This window comes from Labrus mixtus, unplaced genomic scaffold, assembly GCF_963584025.1.
Source record: "Labrus mixtus unplaced genomic scaffold, fLabMix1.1 SCAFFOLD_56, whole genome shotgun sequence".
Lineage (NCBI taxonomy): Eukaryota > Metazoa > Chordata > Actinopteri > Labriformes > Labridae > Labrus > Labrus mixtus.
Window position 1 is genome coordinate 277,501 of NW_026870131.1, and position 14,079 is coordinate 291,579.

Below are 14,079 nucleotides of genomic sequence, written 5' to 3' on the forward strand. Positions count from 1 at the left end.
AAAAGGCCCCTTTCTGCATACAATAATGGCTTACGGCCATACCACCCTGAACACGCCCGATCTCGTCCGATCTCGGAAGCTAAGCAGGGTCGGGCCTGGTTAGTACTTGGATGGGAGACCGCCTGGGAATACCAGGTGCTGTAAGCGTTTTCATTTTTTTTGATCATATGTTTTTTTTTATCATATAGAGACATATTCACATGTCCAAAAATTCAGCCAGAATCAAGGGCATAACATCTTTAAAAGGCCCCTCTCTGCACACAATAATGGCTTACGGCCATACCACCCTTAACACGCCCGATCTCGTCCGATCTCGGAAGCTAAGCAGGGTCGGGCCTGGTTAGTACTTGAATGGGAGACCGCCTGGGAATACCAGATGCTGTAAGCTTTTTTATTTTTTTGATCATATGTTTTTTTTATCATAGAGAGACATATTCACATGTCCAAAAATTCAGCCAGAATCAAGGGCATGACATCTTTAAAAGGCCCCTGTCTGCACACAATAATGGCTTACGGCCATACCACCCTGAACTGGTCCGTTCTCGGAAGCTAAGCATGTTCGGGCCTGGTTAGTACTTAGATGGGAGACCGCCTGGGAATACCAGGTGCTGTAAGCTTTTTCATTTTTTTGATCATATTTTTTTTTTTATCATATAGAGACATATTCACATGTCCAAAAATTCAGCCAGAATCAAGGGCATGACATCTTTAAAAGGCCCCTGTCTGCACACAATAATGGCTTATGGCCATACCACCCTGAACACGCCTGATCTCGTCCGATCTCGGAAGCTAAGCAAGGTAGGGCCTGGTTAGTACTTGGATGGGAGACCGCCTGGGAATACCAGGTGCTGTAAGTTTTTTCATTTTTTTGATCATATGTTTTTTTTTTATCATATAGAGACATATTCACATGTCCAAAAATTCAGCCAGAATCAAGGGCATGAGATCTTTAAAAGGCCCCTTTCTGCACACAATAATGGCTTAAGGACATACCACCCTGAACTTGTCCGATCTCGGAAGCTAAGCAGCGTCTGGCCTGGTTAGTACTTGGATGGGAGACCGCCTGGGAATACCAGGTGCTGTAAGCTTTTTCATTTTTTTTGATCATATGTTCTTTTTTTATCATATAGAGACATATTCACATGTCCAAAAATTCAGCCAGAATCAAGGGCATGACATCTTTAAAAGGCCCCTGTCTGCACACAATAATGGCTTATGGCCATACCACCCTGAACACGCCTGATCTCGTCCGATCTCGGAAGCTAAGCAAGGTAGGGCCTGGTTAGTACTTGGATGGGAGACCGCCTGGGAATACCAGGTGCTGTAAGTTTTTTCATTTTTTTGATCATATGTTTTTTTTTTATCATATAGAGACATATTCACATGTCCAAAAATTCAGCCAGAATCAAGGGCATGAGATCTTTAAAAGGCCCCTTTCTGCACACAATAATGGCTTAAGGACATACCACCCTGAACTTGTCCGATCTCGGAAGCTAAGCAGCGTCTGGCCTGGTTAGTACTTGGATGGGAGACCGCCTGGGAATACCAGGTGCTGTAAGCTTTTTCATTTTTTTTGATCATATGTTCTTTTTTTATCATATAGAGACATATTCACATGTCCAAAAATTCAGCCAGAATCAAGGGCATGACATCTTTAAAAGGCCCCTGTCTGCACACAATAATGGCTTACGGTCATACCACCCTGAACTCGTCCGATTTCGTCCGATCTCGGAAACTAAGCAGGTTCGTGCCTGGTTAGTACTTGGATGGGAGACCGCCTGGGAATACCAGGTGCTGTAAGCTGTTTCATTTTTTTGATCATGTGTTTTTTTTTTATCATAGAGAGACATATTCACATGTCCAAAAATTCAGCCAGAATCAAGGCCATGACATCTTTAAAAGGCCCCTTTCTGCACACAATAATGGCTTACGGTCATACCACCCTGAACTCGTCCGATCTCGTCCGATCTCGGAAACTAAGCAGGGTCGTGCCTGGTTAGTACTTGGATGGGAGACCGCCTGTGGAATACCAGATGCTGTAAGCTGTTTCATTTTTTTGATCATTTGTTTTTTTTTTATCATAGAGAGACATATTCACATGTCCAAAAATTCAGCCAGAATCAAGGGCATGACATCTTTAAAAGGCCCCTTTCTGCACACAATAATGGCTTACGGCCATACCACCCTGAACAAGCCCGATCTCGTCCGATCTCGGAAGCTATGCAGGGTCGGGCCTCGTTAGTACTTGGATGGGAGACCGCCTGTGGAATATCAAATGCTGTAAGCTGTTTCATTTTTTTGATCAAATGTTTTTTTTTTATCATATAGAGACATATTCACATGTCCAAAAATTCAGCCAGAATCAAGGGCATGACATCTTTAAAAGGCCCCTTTCTGCACACAATAATGGCTTACGGCCAAACCAACCTGAACTCGTCCGATCTTGGAAGCTAAGCAGGGTCGGGCCTGGTTAGTACTTGGATGGGAGAACGCCTGGGAATACCAGACGCTGTAAGCTTTTTTTATTTTTTTGATCATATGTTTTTTTTTTATCATATAGAGACATATTCACATGTCCAAAAATTCAGCCAGAATCAAGGGCATGACATCTTTAAAAGGCCCCTGTCTGCAGACAATAATGGCTTACTGCCATACCACCCTGAACACGCCCGATCTCGTTCGATCTCAGAAGCTAAGCAGGGTAAGGCCTGGTTAGTACTTGGATGGGAGACCGCCTGGGAATACCAGGTGCTGTAAGCTTTTTCATTTTTTTGATCATGTTTTTTTTTATCATATAGAGACATATTCACATGTCCAAAAATTCAGCCAGAATCAAGGGCATGACATCTTTAAAAGGCCCCTGTCTGCACACAATAACGGCTTACGGCCATACCACCCTGAACACGCTGGATCTCGTTCGATCTCAGAAGCTAAGCAGGGTCGGGCCTGGTTAGTACTTGGATGGGAGACCGCCTGGGAATACCAGGTGCTGTAAGCTTTTTAATTTTTTTTGATCATATGATTTTTTTTTATCATATAGAGACATATTCACATGTCCAAAAATTCAGCCAGAATCAAGGGAATGACATCTTTAAGGCCCCTTTCTGCACACAATAATGGCTTAAGGACATACCACCCTGAACTTGTCCGATCTCGGAAGCTAAGCAGCGTCTGGCCTGGTTAGTACTTGGATGGGAGACCGCCTGGGAATACCAGGTGCTGTAAGCTTTTTCATTTTTTTTGATCATATGTTCTTTTTTTATCATATAGAGACATATTCACATGTCCAAAAATTCAGCCAGAATCAAGGGCATGACATCTTTAAAAGGCCCCTGTCTGCACACAATAATGGCTTACGGTCATACCACCCTGAACTCGTCCGATTTCGTCCGATCTCGGAAACTAAGCAGGTTCGTGCCTGGTTAGTACTTGGATGGGAGACCGCCTGGGAATACCAGGTGCTGTAAGCTGTTTCATTTTTTTGATCATGTGTTTTTTTTTTATCATAGAGAGACATATTCACATGTCCAAAAATTCAGCCAGAATCAAGGCCATGACATCTTTAAAAGGCCCCTTTCTGCACACAATAATGGCTTACGGTCATACCACCCTGAACTCGTCCGATCTCGTCCGATCTCGGAAACTAAGCAGGGTCGTGCCTGGTTAGTACTTGGATGGGAGACCGCCTGTGGAATACCAGATGCTGTAAGCTGTTTCATTTTTTTGATCATTTGTTTTTTTTTTATCATAGAGAGACATATTCACATGTCCAAAAATTCAGCCAGAATCAAGGGCATGACATCTTTAAAAGGCCCCTTTCTGCACACAATAATGGCTTACGGCCATACCACCCTGAACAAGCCCGATCTCGTCCGATCTCGGAAGCTATGCAGGGTCGGGCCTCGTTAGTACTTGGATGGGAGACCGCCTGTGGAATATCAAATGCTGTAAGCTGTTTCATTTTTTTGATCAAATGTTTTTTTTTTATCATATAGAGACATATTCACATGTCCAAAAATTCAGCCAGAATCAAGGGCATGACATCTTTAAAAGGCCCCTTTCTGCACACAATAATGGCTTACGGCCAAACCAACCTGAACTCGTCCGATCTTGGAAGCTAAGCAGGGTCGGGCCTGGTTAGTACTTGGATGGGAGAACGCCTGGGAATACCAGACGCTGTAAGCTTTTTTTATTTTTTTGATCATATGTTTTTTTTTTATCATATAGAGACATATTCACATGTCCAAAAATTCAGCCAGAATCAAGGGCATGACATCTTTAAAAGGCCCCTGTCTGCAGACAATAATGGCTTACTGCCATACCACCCTGAACACGCCCGATCTCGTTCGATCTCAGAAGCTAAGCAGGGTAAGGCCTGGTTAGTACTTGGATGGGAGACCGCCTGGGAATACCAGGTGCTGTAAGCTTTTTCATTTTTTTGATCATGTTTTTTTTTATCATATAGAGACATATTCACATGTCCAAAAATTCAGCCAGAATCAAGGGCATGACATCTTTAAAAGGCCCCTGTCTGCACACAATAACGGCTTACGGCCATACCACCCTGAACACGCTGGATCTCGTTCGATCTCAGAAGCTAAGCAGGGTCGGGCCTGGTTAGTACTTGGATGGGAGACCGCCTGGGAATACCAGGTGCTGTAAGCTTTTTAATTTTTTTTGATCATATGATTTTTTTTTATCATATAGAGACATATTCACATGTCCAAAAAATCGACCAGAATCAAGGGCATGACATCTTTAAAAGGCCCCTTTCTGCACACAATAATGGCTTACGGTCATACCACCCTGAACTCGTCCAATCTCGTCCGATCTCGGAAACTAAGCAGGGTCGGGCCTGGTTAATACTTGGATGGGAGACCGCCTAGGAATACCAGGTGCTGTAAGCTTTTTCATTTTTTTGATCATATGTTTTTTTTTATCATAGAGAGACATATTCACATGTCCAAAAATTCAGCCAGAATCAAGGGCATGACATCTTTAAAAGGCCCCTGTCTGCACACAATAATGGCTTATGGCCATACAACCCTGAACACGCCTGATCTCGTCCGATCTCGGAAGCTAAGCAGGGTAGGGCCTGGTTAGTACTTGGATGGGAGACCGCCTGGGAATACCAGGTGCTGTAAGCTTTTTCATTTTTTTGATCATATGTTTTTTTTTTATCATATAGAGACATATTCACATGTCCAAAAATTCAGCCAGAATCAAGGGCATGACATCTTTAAAAGGCCCCTTTTTGCACACAATAATGGCTTACGGCCATACCACCCTGAACACGCCCGATCTCGTCCGATCTCAGAAGCTAAGCAGGGTCGGGCCTGGTTAGTACTTGGATGGGAGACCGCCTGGGAATACCAGGTGCTGTAAGCTTTTTCATTTTTTTTGATCATATGTTTTTTTTATCATATAGAGACATATTCACATGTCCAAAAATTCAGCCAGAATCAAGGGCATGACATCTTTAAAAGGCCCCTCTCTGCACACAATAATGGCTTACGGCCATACCACCCTGAACACGCCCCTTTTGTTGTCAGAGTTTGTGTGGTGCTGAAGGAGAGCTGACGTGTCAGTACTGAGCAGGACAGCTGGACTAATTTGTTTGTTTTTTGGATGCGCTTTGGATTTATTTAAATACCTCAGATTGTGAGTGAATGTCCCCCAGCAGTCACTGACTGTTAGGGGGATCGTTTTTCTTTTCACCTTTTTTTCCTGTTTTTTTTCCACAATTTTGTGAAGAATTTTTGTTTTTTGTGAATGTTTGCTCGTATGTCGCGAGCAAACTCACACGGACGGATCACAAAGATGACAGGACCACGGACTGGAGAGATGGAAAAAGGAAAAGAGAACGGACAACAACGTGAACAAACAAACATGGCACTGAAACAAAGGAATGGATTAAACGACAACGAGAAGAACGACGGACAAAAAGGACGGATGAAAACGGCAAATGAAACAGGGAACGGAATGGATGACGGAGAGAGAGGAAGAGAGAGGAGCGGCGGGCTGATTGCTCCGCATGCAGAGAATGGGAGAGGTGGCGAGAGAGCAGAAAAAGAGGAAGCAAAAGTGTCTTTTGAGAGAAAACTAACACTAAACATTGAAATGGTGGGAGACAAAGTTCCTCTAAATCACGTCATGAGCAACATAAAAATGATCTGTGGGGGCCTGCTGGCGTGCAGAACCCTGGGACCTGAAAAACTGGAGGTGACGGTGAGCAACATTAAAGGAAAGGAAAGGCTGCTGGATGGATTTAAAATCGGAGAGACCAGAGTCGTGGCGAGAGAACTAAATAATGATGAGCTGGTGGTGTCTTTTTTAAACCTGCCAGCGTATATCACAGATGAAGAAATAGTTTGGAAGCTGACGGGATGGGGAGTGAAACCGACATCACCAATAAAACGCAGAATGTGGCCTGGAACAATGATAGCTGACGGAACGAGGTTTGTCCGGGTCAGATTTAATGACCAGGTACAGTCACTCCCTTACTCCACAAAGTTTAACACTGTGATGGGGAACGAATACTTTAGAGTAATACATGATAGACAACAAAAAGTGTGCAGGATGTGCATCCAGCCGGGACACATCCTGAGAGAGTGTCCAGAATTTATGTGCCACAACTGTGGGGTGCAGGGACACTTTGCGCGAGAGTGCAGCGCGAACAGCACAAAATGCACAAACTGTAAAAAAAGAGAAAATGAATGTGAGTGTGAGAACGGAGAGGAAAGCAAGAACGAGGTGGAGGAGGTGTACGAGGATGAAGACGAGGTGGAGGAGGTGTACGAGGAGGAGGCGGAGGAGAAGGAGGTGATCGGAGCAAGCAGGAAGGAGATCAGAGAAGACGAGAACAGTGACGGAGAAATGGAGCAGAGCGGAGAGAGCGGAGGAGAACGGGCGTCAGAGTGCGAGCTGGAGACGCCGGAGCTGGCTGGAGAGGGAGGACAGCAGAAGCAGCGAAAAACGAGCGAGAGAGGGAAAAAAGGAGACGGAAGGGACGTGGCAGAAGACCCGGGGGTAAGCATGAGCACAGAGGGGAGGGAGATGCCTGAGAGTGGTGTTGGACAGGCGGGAGGGAGAAAAATCACGCTAAATAATACAGGTAAAAGCACCAGTCCCAATGAAACGGACAGCGAAATGGATGTGAGTGAACTGGCGAGTGCGCAAAAAAGACTAAGTCTTGGACAACGAAAAAAGTTGGTGAAAAAATTGAAATGTAAGGACAAATAATGACTGACAATAACCCCTGTAAATCCGTTTTTTTTTGTTTTTATTTTTATGATAATGGCCTTTAATTTATTTTCGATAAACGTGAATGGACTAAGGAACAAAGAAAAAAGACATGCGATTCTTTCCTTGCAGAATGACGTTTTGTGCCTGCAGGAGACCAGGTGGGATGATTCCCTGGTGGAAGACATAAAAAAAGACTTTGTGGGCCATATTTTCTGCTCCAATGGCACGTCGAGGGCGAGAGGAGTGGCGGTTTTAGTCAAAACGGGTCGGGTAACAGGGGTAAATTTGGTTTATGGAGACAAAGAAGGAAGAATAATAGTAATAGACTGTGTGTATGAAACGAAAAATATAAGAATCATAAATATATATGCACCGAATGGAGAAAAAGAAAGGAAAACATTCTTCATTGCAATAAGCAAATGGTGGGAAAGGAATTGTATAATAATCGGTGACTTTAATGTGGCGATGACACCCACCGATGTGTCAAAAAATAATGTGTTTAAGGGGGATGTGAGCAGGGGGACACTTAAAGATATAATGATAACGAAACAATGCATTGATATTTGGAGATTGCTACATCCATGGGAGAGGGTGTTCTCCAGGAGACAAATTGTACTGAATAGATTAAAACAATCTAGAATAGATTATGCTTTGGTGACATGCGAGGTAGTGAGGTGGATTAAAGAAGTTGAATATAAAACTAATATGTGGAGCGATCACGCTGGAATAGAAATCACGTTTAGAAAAGAAACGAATGTACGTAAAGGAGGGATATGGTGCTTTAATGCAAGCTTGCTGGATGATGGAATGTTTGTGAAAAGTATGGAAAGATTGTTGAATGATGTGGGATATGAGTGGAATGAGAGTGAAGATATGAATGTGTGGTGGGATAGTGTAAAAGTCAGAATTAAAAAAAAGTGTATCAATTATAGTAAAGAGAAAAAGTGGAGAGAAAATAGAAAGGAAGAGAATTTGAGAAAACAACTAAGTGAGGAACTATAGCATCGCTTGACAGTGTAGATAATGTAGATGTCGAAAAATACATACATTTAAAAGAACAGTTGGGAGTGATTGAACTTAAAAAGAGTAGGGGTGCAGCCATTAGGAGTAAAATACAATATATGTATGAGGGGGAGAGGAGTACAGCCTTTTTTTTAGGTCTGGAAAAACAAAAACAAAAAAGAACAGAAATAAACGAATTATTAAATGAAGCAGGTAAAAGTGTGACAGATAAAAAGGGAATTTTAGAAATAGTAAAGGGCTATTATGAAAGCCTGTTTTCGAGACAGGAGTGTGATAGCGTGAGTGTGAACAGAGCTTTGGGTGCCTTAAAGAAAAAACTAAGCGAGGACGATAAAATGTGGTGTGATTGTGAGTTTACAGAGGGAGAAATCAGAAGTGCTTTAGAGGGGTTAAACAAAAACAAAAGTCCTGGGAGCGATGGCCTAACTGCGGAATTCTACCAAGCTTTCAAAGAGCAGCTGGTGCCCTTGGTGAACAAATTGAGTAAATATATGGAAAAAGTGAAACATATACCAAAAAGTTTAGGGGAAGGGGTGGTTACTATTTTTTACAAAAACAAGGGGGACAATAAAAATCTGGACAACTACAGACCAATCAGCCTACTCAACACAGACTACAAAATCATAGCGAAAACAATAGCCAATAGAATCAGGGAGGTAATAGGAACAATCATAGAACAAACACAATCATACAGTATACCAAACAGAGACATAGCAGACTCAATCATTTCAATAAAACAGACGGTCAGGGATATGGAAGGGGAGGGGGGAATATGGCTAGGGATTGATTTAAATAAAGCTTTTGACAGAGTAGATCACGGGTTCATGGGGAAGGTGTTAGAGAAGTTTGGATTCGGGGAGAGAATGAGAGAATGGATAAATATGTTGTATACAGGAGCGGAAAGCAAGATAAAATGTAACGGGGAACTAACTGATTCTTTTAAAATATCAAGGTCAGTGAGACAAGGATGTCCGATGTCAGCGCTGTTGTACAGCTTGGTAGCAGAGCCGCTGGCAGCACTGATATCGGAAGACGTAAACATAAAAGGTATAGGTAAGGAAAACGTAAAAATAATACAGTATGCAGATGACGCGAATATAATGGTAAAAGGAGAGGAGGATATAGAATTGATATTAAAACATGTACAAACTTATGAAAGAGCATCTGGGGCAAAAGTAAATGAAAATAAGTCAGAAATTATGTTACTAGGTAAGGAATCCAATCTAGTTAATAAGTGGGGATTTAAAACGGTGTGTGAGAGAAGAAAAGTGTTGGGAGTGAATATGGGGAAAAATGAGAATGAATGTGATGATGTAACATGGAAAGAGGTGGTGGGTAAAATTAAAAAAACATTGAATTTGTGGAAAGCGAGGGGTCTATTGTTGAGAGGAAGGGTAGCCGTAACAAATGCTCTCGTGTTGTCCAAAGTGAATCATGCGCTGAGTACTTGTACGCTTCCGGACTGGGCCTTTAAGGAGATTTCAAAGACCATTAGGGACTTTATTTGGAAAAACAAAGCAGCGAGTATAGCTCACAAAACAATAATAGGGGCTAAAGATCAGGGGGGGCTAGCTTTGATTGATTTACTTACAAAAAAAGTAGCACTAAGAGTCAAATTGATAGGCAAATTTATGGACCAGAACCGGAACGTAGTTTGGAAAAACCACTTCAAACAATATCTGTGCAGTTTTGGACTCTACAACGAGGACAACCTGTACCAGATCAATAACCCGGATTCATTTAAACACTTGCCACGGTTTTTCCAGGAAGTACTCAGTGCGTGGTATCAGGTTTCATCCTGGACTGTACCAGAGTGCGGAACGAGAGGGTCAGTGCTACGACTGCCCTTCCTCTCGAGCCCGTATTTTAAAAATGGGGAGAGGGTAATTAAGTGTGAAGCTATGTCGAAAGCGGGATATATTAGAATAAGGGATTTACTGAACTGTGGGGGGGATTTTGATTTACAAATGGTGGTGAGGGGTTTAAAAAATAAAGGGTGTGTGTGCAGAAAGGATGTGATTGAGAGAGTGTTTGCAAATGTAAAATTGTCTTTGTCGAGCGAATGGGAAAAATTAATCAAAGAGAAGGAGGGAGTGATGCAGGACGATGTGGGGGGGATCTCCCTGTGCCTAGGGGAGAAGAAACACAACATTACAGATGTCACTACAAAAATTTGGTATAGGTGCGCAATCACACATAGAATACAGAAACCCACATCCGAAGTAAAATGGACAGACACATACCCGGACATAACAAGCAACATGATATGGAAGAACATTAACATTCCGCATACACCACATGCAATATTTGACCTAGATTTCAAACTGAGGCACAGGAGGATCTTCACCTGCATCGTCCTGCATCAGATCCATAAGGAGAGGTATGAAAGAAAGTGTTGTGTATGTGAAAGTACGGATGAGGATTTAATACATTTGTTTGTTACGTGTGGGGAATTGGTTTATTTTTGGGGAAAAATAAGAGAAATGTTGGGGAAATGCAGTAAGAATGAGTGTTGGAATGAAAGGGGGTGGGAATTGTCGGTGTTGTTGGGGGTGGGAACAAAACAAAAAAATCACAATGTAATGAATATAATTTTGGCTTTTGCAAGAAAAGCGGTTTTTAACAGAAGGAATTATGCACTGTATGAAAGTAAGAAAATGAATGTGTGGAGAATGTTTGTGAATGAATGGAAAGCACATCTTAAATTGTTGTACATAGCGAATGAGAGTGAGTTTGTGAGAATGTTTGTGGAAGGTGCGAATGTGTGTAGAGTAAATGAGGAGGGAATTATGTGGGATGTCTAAATTATTTTGTTTTTGTTTTTTTGGTACGAGGGCTTCTTTTTTGGTCATGGGGAAAATGGGTGATTTGATTTGGTGGTTTTTTTTTTCTCAGTGGTTTTTTGAGAATACTGTGGGGTTTTTGTATGTTTTTGTGGTTTGTTTTCAGAGGGGTGTTTGCTTTGGGGGAGGGACTCAGAAGAGTTGTCATGAGTTGGGGGTATCAGGGGTGGTTTGAGTTTTTTTTCCTGATGCTATGTTTTTATTGTTTTTAGGGTGCCGTTTGCGTCAGAGGGGAGGTTTAATTTAGAGGATGTATGTATTGTAATAGCATTTGTTGTAAATGATGTGAAAGAATTATAAATGTTTTTGTAATTTTGATAATAAAAGATGAAAAAAAAAAAACACGCCCGATCTCGTCCGATCTCGGAAGCTATGCAGGGTCGGGCCTCGTTAGTACTTGGATGGGAGACCGCCTGTGGAATACCAAATGCTGTAAGCTGTTTCATTTTTTTGATCATATGTTTTTTTTTTTATCATATAGAGACATATTCACATGTCCAAAAATTCAGCCAGAATCAAGGGCATGACATCTTTAAAAGGCCCCTTTCTGCACACAATAATGGCTTACGGCCAAACCACCCTGAATTCGTCCAATCTTGGAAGCTAAGCAGGGTCGGGCCTGGTTAGTACTTGGATGGGAGACCGCCTGGGAATACCAGGTGCTGTAAGCTTTTTCATTTTTTTGATCATGTTTTTTTTTATCATTTAGAGACATATTCACATGTCCAAAAATTCAGCCAGAATCAAGGGCATGACATCTTTAACAGGCCCCTGTCTGCTCAAAATAATGGCTTACGGCCATACCACCCTGAACACGCCTGATCTCGTCCGATCTCGGAAGCTAAGCAGGGTCGGATCTGGTTAGTACTTGGATGGGAGACCGCCTGGGAATACCAGGTGCTGTAAGCTTTTTCATTTTTTTGATCATATGTTTTTTTTTGATCATATAGAGACATATTCACATGTCCAAAAATTCAGCCAGAATCAAGGGCATGATATCTTTAAAAGGCCCCTTTCTGCACACAATAATGCCTTACGTCCATACCACCCTGAACTCGTCCGATCTCAGAAGCAAAGCAGGGTCAGGCCTGGTTAGTAGTTGGATGGGAGACCGCCTGGGAATACCAGGTGCTGTAAGCTTTTTCATTTTTTTGATCTTATGTTTTTTTTTTATCATATAGAGACATATTCACATGTCCAAAAATTCAGCCAGAATCAAGGGCATGACATCTTTAAAAGGCCCCTTTCTGCACACAATAACAGCTTACGGCCATACCACCCTTAACACGCCCGATCTCGTCCGATCTCGGAAACTAAGTAGGGTCGTGCCTGGTTAGTACTTGGATGGGAGACCGCCTGGGAATACCAGACGCTGTAAGCTTTTTCATTTTTTTGATCATATGTTTTTTTTTTATCATATAGAGACATATTCACATGTCCAAAAATTTAGCCAGAATCAAGGGCATGACATCTTTAAAAGGCCCCTTTCTGCACACAATAATGGCTTACGGCCATACCACCCTGAACACGCCCGATCTCGTCCGATCTCGGAAGCTATGCAGGGTCGGGCCTGGTTAGTACTTAGATGGGAGACCGCCTGGGAATACCAGGTGCTGTAAGCTTTTTCATTTTTCTGATCATATGTTTTTTTTTATCATATAGAGACATATTCACATGTCCAAAAATTCAGCCAGAATCAAGGGCATGACATCTTTAAAAGGCCCCTTTCTGCACACAATAATGGCTTACGGCCGTACCACCCTGAACACGCCCAATCTCGTCCGATCTCAGAAGCTAAGCAGGGTCGGGCCTGGTTAGTACTTGGATGGGAGACCGCCTGGGAATACCAGGTGCTGTAAGCTTTTTCATTTTGTTTGATCATATGTTTTTTTTTATCATATAGAGACATATTCACATGTCCAAAAATTCAGCCAGAATCAAGGGCATGACATCTTTAAAAGGCCCCTTTCTGCACACAATAATGGCTTACGGCCATACCACCCTTAACACGCCCGATCTCGTCCGATCTCGGAAGCTAAGCAGGGTCGGGCCTGGTTAGTACTTGGATGGGAGACCGCCTGGGAATACCAGGTGCTGTAAGCTTTTTAATTTTTTTTGATCATATGTTTTTTTTATCATATAGAGACATATTCACATGTCCAAAAATTCAGCCAGAATCAATGGCATGACATCTTTAAAAGGCCCCTTTCTGCATACAATAATGGCTTACGGCCATACCACCCTGAACACGCCCCTTTTGCTGTCAGAGTTTGTGTGGTGCTGAAGGAGAGCTGACGTGTCAGTACTGAGCAGGACAGCTGGACTAATTTGTTTGTTTTTTGGATGCGCTTTGGATTTATTTAAATACCTCAGATTGTGAGTGAATGTCCCCCAGCAGTCACTGACTGTTAGGGGGATCGTTTTTCTTTTCACCTTTTTTTCCTGTTTTTTTTTCCACAATTTTGTGAAGAATTTTTGTTTTTTGTGAATGTTTGCTCGTATGTCGCGAGCAAACTCACACGGACGGATCACAAAGATGACAGGACCACGGACTGGAGAGATGGAAAAAGGAAAAGAGAACGGACAACAACGTGAACAAACAAACATGGCACTGAAACAAAGGAATGGATTAAACGACAACGAGAAGAACGACGGACAAAAAGGACGGATGAAAACGGCAAATGAAACAGGGAACGGAATGGATGACGGAGAGAGAGGAAGAGAGAGGAGCGGCGGGCTGATTGCTCCGCATGCAGAGAATGGGAGAGGTGGCGAGAGAGCAGAAAAAGAGGAAGCAAAAGTGTCTTTTGAGAGAAAACTAACACTAAACATTGAAATGGTGGGAGACAAAGTTCCTCTAAATTACGTCATGAGCAACATAAAAATGATCTGTGGGGGCCTGCTGGCGTGCAGAACCCTGGGACCTGAAAAACTGGAGGTGACGGTGAGCAACATTAAAGGAAAGGAA

The 14,079-nt window shown here is 42.5% G+C and overlaps 14 non-coding genes and 10 pseudogenes across 14 annotated transcripts; all 24 read left to right on the forward strand.

Annotated features, from left to right (window-relative positions):
• Window positions 1-28: 28 nt before the first annotated feature.
• Window positions 29-147, forward strand: LOC132962362 (5S ribosomal RNA). Its single transcript, XR_009668334.1, has one exon. It is a non-coding gene; the product is annotated as a 5S ribosomal RNA (ribosomal RNA).
• Window positions 148-269: 122 nt separating this feature from the next.
• LOC132962262 (5S ribosomal RNA) lies at window positions 270-388 on the forward strand. The gene has a single exon (XR_009668237.1). It is a non-coding gene; the product is annotated as a 5S ribosomal RNA (ribosomal RNA).
• A 120-nt stretch (window positions 389-508) lies between these two features.
• Window positions 509-617, forward strand: LOC132961987 (5S ribosomal RNA; annotated as a pseudogene).
• Window positions 618-738: 121 nt separating this feature from the next.
• LOC132962267 (5S ribosomal RNA) lies at window positions 739-857 on the forward strand. Its single transcript, XR_009668242.1, has one exon. It is a non-coding gene; the product is annotated as a 5S ribosomal RNA (ribosomal RNA).
• A 354-nt stretch (window positions 858-1,211) lies between these two features.
• Window positions 1,212-1,330, forward strand: LOC132962269 (5S ribosomal RNA). The gene has a single exon (XR_009668244.1). It is a non-coding gene; the product is annotated as a 5S ribosomal RNA (ribosomal RNA).
• A 354-nt stretch (window positions 1,331-1,684) lies between these two features.
• On the forward strand, window positions 1,685-1,803 carry LOC132961713 (5S ribosomal RNA; annotated as a pseudogene).
• A 122-nt stretch (window positions 1,804-1,925) lies between these two features.
• LOC132961793 (5S ribosomal RNA) lies at window positions 1,926-2,045 on the forward strand (annotated as a pseudogene).
• A 122-nt stretch (window positions 2,046-2,167) lies between these two features.
• Window positions 2,168-2,287, forward strand: LOC132961874 (5S ribosomal RNA; annotated as a pseudogene).
• Window positions 2,288-2,641: 354 nt separating this feature from the next.
• LOC132962364 (5S ribosomal RNA) lies at window positions 2,642-2,760 on the forward strand. The gene has a single exon (XR_009668336.1). It is a non-coding gene; the product is annotated as a 5S ribosomal RNA (ribosomal RNA).
• Window positions 2,761-2,879: 119 nt separating this feature from the next.
• Window positions 2,880-2,998, forward strand: LOC132962204 (5S ribosomal RNA). Its single transcript, XR_009668181.1, has one exon. It is a non-coding gene; the product is annotated as a 5S ribosomal RNA (ribosomal RNA).
• A 353-nt stretch (window positions 2,999-3,351) lies between these two features.
• Window positions 3,352-3,470, forward strand: LOC132961714 (5S ribosomal RNA; annotated as a pseudogene).
• Window positions 3,471-3,592: 122 nt separating this feature from the next.
• LOC132961794 (5S ribosomal RNA) lies at window positions 3,593-3,712 on the forward strand (annotated as a pseudogene).
• Window positions 3,713-3,834: 122 nt separating this feature from the next.
• Window positions 3,835-3,954, forward strand: LOC132961875 (5S ribosomal RNA; annotated as a pseudogene).
• A 354-nt stretch (window positions 3,955-4,308) lies between these two features.
• On the forward strand, window positions 4,309-4,427 carry LOC132962365 (5S ribosomal RNA). The gene has a single exon (XR_009668337.1). It is a non-coding gene; the product is annotated as a 5S ribosomal RNA (ribosomal RNA).
• A 119-nt stretch (window positions 4,428-4,546) lies between these two features.
• On the forward strand, window positions 4,547-4,665 carry LOC132962205 (5S ribosomal RNA). The gene has a single exon (XR_009668182.1). It is a non-coding gene; the product is annotated as a 5S ribosomal RNA (ribosomal RNA).
• Window positions 4,666-4,788: 123 nt separating this feature from the next.
• LOC132961676 (5S ribosomal RNA) lies at window positions 4,789-4,907 on the forward strand (annotated as a pseudogene).
• A 121-nt stretch (window positions 4,908-5,028) lies between these two features.
• Window positions 5,029-5,147, forward strand: LOC132962273 (5S ribosomal RNA). The gene has a single exon (XR_009668247.1). It is a non-coding gene; the product is annotated as a 5S ribosomal RNA (ribosomal RNA).
• A 122-nt stretch (window positions 5,148-5,269) lies between these two features.
• Window positions 5,270-5,388, forward strand: LOC132962086 (5S ribosomal RNA). The gene has a single exon (XR_009668070.1). It is a non-coding gene; the product is annotated as a 5S ribosomal RNA (ribosomal RNA).
• A 6,285-nt stretch (window positions 5,389-11,673) lies between these two features.
• LOC132961749 (5S ribosomal RNA) lies at window positions 11,674-11,782 on the forward strand (annotated as a pseudogene).
• Window positions 11,783-11,901: 119 nt separating this feature from the next.
• On the forward strand, window positions 11,902-12,020 carry LOC132962218 (5S ribosomal RNA). The gene has a single exon (XR_009668194.1). It is a non-coding gene; the product is annotated as a 5S ribosomal RNA (ribosomal RNA).
• A 353-nt stretch (window positions 12,021-12,373) lies between these two features.
• On the forward strand, window positions 12,374-12,492 carry LOC132961658 (5S ribosomal RNA; annotated as a pseudogene).
• A 122-nt stretch (window positions 12,493-12,614) lies between these two features.
• Window positions 12,615-12,733, forward strand: LOC132962148 (5S ribosomal RNA). Its single transcript, XR_009668128.1, has one exon. It is a non-coding gene; the product is annotated as a 5S ribosomal RNA (ribosomal RNA).
• Window positions 12,734-12,854: 121 nt separating this feature from the next.
• On the forward strand, window positions 12,855-12,973 carry LOC132962368 (5S ribosomal RNA). Its single transcript, XR_009668340.1, has one exon. It is a non-coding gene; the product is annotated as a 5S ribosomal RNA (ribosomal RNA).
• A 122-nt stretch (window positions 12,974-13,095) lies between these two features.
• Window positions 13,096-13,214, forward strand: LOC132961665 (5S ribosomal RNA). Its single transcript, XR_009667972.1, has one exon. It is a non-coding gene; the product is annotated as a 5S ribosomal RNA (ribosomal RNA).
• The last annotated feature ends 865 nt before the right edge of the window (window positions 13,215-14,079 follow it).